The sequence below is a fragment of the Schistocerca nitens genome, chromosome 10 (assembly GCF_023898315.1).
Source record: "Schistocerca nitens isolate TAMUIC-IGC-003100 chromosome 10, iqSchNite1.1, whole genome shotgun sequence".
Lineage (NCBI taxonomy): Eukaryota > Metazoa > Arthropoda > Insecta > Orthoptera > Acrididae > Schistocerca > Schistocerca nitens.
Genome location: NC_064623.1, coordinates 108,615,587 through 108,619,911, shown reverse-complemented (window position 1 = coordinate 108,619,911; position 4,325 = coordinate 108,615,587).

Below are 4,325 nucleotides of genomic sequence, written 5' to 3'. Positions count from 1 at the left end.
CTGCAGTTTTCTGACGGAAATTTGTTGGAATGATCTTTCATTCACTAATAGCAGCACCTGTCGGGTCTGAAACTGATTGTCACTGACAACATGTGACACTTGTCCCCAGCCCCTGTCAGTAAGTATCTCCTTGCAAGCATTGTTCTTTTTTGTTTTTAACTTTCCTCGGGGCATTTGAGTCTCATCTTTATCTACTATAATGATAGAACCTGAATAAACGGCATGGGCAGGACTTGAACCCAGGTCTACTACTTAGGAGGCAGATGTGTTAGCCAATGGATCACCACAGCAACAAAGGTAATGTAGGTACACGAACAAGTCAGTGCCCTTGCCAACACCAACTGAAGCCTTCAGCCTCAAGTAAGATCTATAAATCACCTACACCTGAGGTACAGGCGGGATTTCCCCATTGCATACAAAGCTGGGATGCTATTCCGATAATGGAGAGCTTCGGCAATGCTATTTAAGAAGGGGAAAGTAGCCTGAAGATGTGTATTGAAATTTGTCATGCAGAAAGCATTGGGTTAGGGTACTCTGTGCAGGTGTTTTATCTATACTGCTATGGTGGGGTTATGGCTAACACATTTGTCTGGTGAGAAGGAGACATGGGTTCAAGACCTGTCTGTGGGACAAGATTTAATTAATTTCTTCACTTTCTATCGCTGTTCTTTTGCCGTGTCTTGCGGCCTGCAAGTGTACACCATTCATTGTAGACACGTTGGACAGTCGACGTTGATACACCAAAAAATTGGGCAACTTCACTCACAGTGCGTTGAGGGGCACGTCCAAACACTACAGCTCTTTTCTGGCATTCTACAGGGTGGCGCACGAAATGTGTTACCAATCGTTTCTTTCACAATTTACGACGCACATTAGATATCCCGCTGGGATCTCTACAGCAACACCAGCAGAGCTTGGAAAAACAAATGAATTACGAAATGACGTGTAATTGACGATACTGCCGCTAGGAGACTAGTAGGCAGCAATGACTGACAATGGAAGACTGACGACACAGCAACGATCGGCAATTGTGTTACTTTCTCATGAAACGAAGAGCCTTGTTGTGACTCAGAGGCGTTTTCGACAAGAGTTTAACACACGATGGGTCCCTTGCAAGAAGACCATCCACAGGTTGTACGATAAATTTGTACAGGAAGGAACAGTATTGGAAGCGAAGCGACCTCGGCCTAAGCCTGTTTGTTCGCCGGAGAATATTGAAGCGGTACGAGTTGCTGTACAGAGAAGTCCCGGGAAATCGTGTAGAAAGGCAGCAGTGCAACTGGGAATATCCAGACGCTCCGTTGAACGCATCCTTAAAAGTGACCTTCATATGTACCCATACAAGATAACCTGTGCACAGAAGCTCACTGAAGAACACAAGCACCAGAGACTACTGTTTGCTCAGTGGGCGGAAGATGGGGAAAAAACTCTCAACAACGTTTGGTTTTCAGACGAGGCGCATTTTCATTTAGATGGTGTGATTAACAAACAAAATGTACGCTTTTGGGCCACTGAAAACCCACAAGTGCTTCATGAACGACAACATTATGCTCCAGGATTACAGTGTGGGCAGAAATTTCCAGTCACGGACTTATTGGACCCTTTTTCTTTGAAGAAACTGTGAACAGCGAGCGTTATTTGAGCATGCTTCGCAATAGTTTCATTCCACAACTTCTTGCTACTGCCTTGCCCTTCAACACGCAGTGGTTCATGCAAGATGCAGCAAGGCCACATACTGCAAGCACTGTGTTGGAGTTTTTACACGAGCATTTCGACTTGTGGACCATTTCACTCAGGTTTCCAGTTCGCTTCAATGACGGACAAAATTGGGCCCCCCAATAGTCCAGACCTCAATCCATATGACTTTTTTCTTTGGGGCCACCTAAAGGAAAAAATTTTCCCGAAACGTCCACGTGATTTAATGGAGCTCAGAAGACTTATTCTTCAAGCTTACAGTGAAATTACGGAAGACATGTGACGTAGGGTAATCACTAACTTCAGTGCTCGTTTGAAGGAAGTTAGGAAACGAAATGGTGGACATATTGAGCATGTGCTGAGTTAGAACAAATCTCCATGGACGGCTTTTCATTGTAGTATATGTTCCTTTCAAAATGGCTCTGAGCACTATGGGACTTAACATCTTTGGTCATCAGTCTGTTCCTTTCAGATTGTATTGACAATAAAGTTTATATTCAAAAACAAAATGGTAACACATTTCGTGCGCCACCCTGTATTACGACTCCACGTCAGCCCACCTTACTGATAGCCTTTATAGCCAAATTTAGTGAGCTCACCGATGCTGTACGGCAACAGTATGGCAAATGTGAACACTGTATCTTTATTGAAGAGTGCATAACCTTCTTTTTCTTGGTGGAACAGCGATTTCGACACTATTTTACAGTCAAGATGGATGCGCAATATCACCCCCAATATTTCGTCCGCCACGTCCTCGTGCAGCCCCTGTCGACTGTTTTGCTCCGGGTTTTAGTGAGCAGAAGAGTCCTCAGTTTCCGCTGGAGCGACATAAGGTAGGCAACAAAAGTTTATCTTGCGTATTACGTGTGTACTGGAATGTTGCTTTTTCTGTTTGTTTCGTGTCACACGGGGAAGATGGTGGCAAAGTGATCCAACGATGCCGGCCGGGGTGGCCGAGCGGTTCTACGCGCTACAGTCTGGAACCGCGCGACAGCTACGGTCGCAGGTTCGAATCCTGCCTCGGGCAGGATGTCGTTACGTTAGTTAGGTTTGAGTAGTTCTAAGTTCTAGGGGACTGATGACCTAAGAAGTCTTATATTGCTCAGAGCCATTTGAACCATTTTGATCCAACGATTCTACTGAATCAGCAGCCGGCAGTCCGGGTCACTAAACAAAATGGCGCCTGCGGTTCGCGACGGCGAGAACATCGCGACATCGGTGCCAAACCTTCTCTGCGCTTTCCTATCAAATGGATGTTTGGTGCTGATTTATGTATAATGTTTCGGTTCACAAGAGATCTAGAATATGTAATGATCACTGACGTCTTATTAATAAGTAGTGTGTTAATTTAAATATGTGTTCACTACATACTTTGAGTAACGCAGCGATCCTACCAACATTCAAAGAAATTTTTCAGTTCTACGGTTTTTTATGTAATACTGATATTTTTACAGAAAAGGACTTTAAATTTGACTTTTGTTGATCAGTTATCGCTCCTTTGGGGCTGTCTATTTTTTAAAACTTTTGGAAAATCGGAACATATACTGAAGGATTAGATCTATGGAGAGCAAGTAAAAACTAACTAATTTGAGAAAAAATGTTTGCGTTATAAATCTGGAAAAATAGAAAGAGAGAAATCTTAATTTCTTTAGTGACTAATTTTGAACAAACCATTGAAATAGTTTCGATTAATTATTTAATTTGGTAGTAACTCAAGAGATATCAGAATAGCACGGTTACGAGGACTTCGTCCCAGGTAATAGTTCCTATGGTAATTTCCCAATAACAGTTTAATATTCGATTTCGGTTCTGCGTTTAAGTGCTCAAAGTGAGAGTTAAAAGAATAACAGATCCCAAATTCTCACCGAATTTTGGTACAAAACCAGCTTCAAGCGATATACTTAATTATTACGCGGCGGCATACTCAGACAGTATCTGCGGCTGATCGAGCTCTACGGCGCGACGTGTCATTCTTTTGGTTAACAACTAAGGGTCAAATGGTTCAAATGACTCTAAACACTATGGGACTTAACATCTGAGGTCTTCATTCCCATAGAACTTAGAACTACTTAAACCTAACTAACCTACGGACATCACACACATCCATGAACGAGGCAGGATTCGAACCTGCGACCGTAGCGGTCGCGCGGCTCCAGACTGAAGGGCCTAGAACCACTCGACCACAGCGGCCGCAAATAACTAAGGCAGTTCTTGCAGTACGGTGGCGATTTACATAAAGTTTTAGGAGCAGTCCCTTCTCGGCTAAGCAAATCGATAGTGGTAATATAGGAAGAGATACGAATCCATTCTCCTTCTATAAGAACACAGAGTCATGTGAAGAAGTATACGCACCAGTTGTTGTCCTGAGGATTGTCACGTTTAGTTATATCTAAGAAAGAAGCTATCAATTATTTTCTGATCCGTCCGAAGGAAGAAAACAGCACCCAGTTATATAAGAGGAAACCGACTCATCTCATCTGCATTTATGCAGTGACGGGCGCTCAAACCCGTGGCACTGAAGATAGAAAAGCATTTAATTATTTATATTACGCCAAGCAAGAGAATACACAGCCGGTGGAGTACATCATCGCGGCATATGTAGGAGGCGGCACCCCATAGAGCTACAGCTG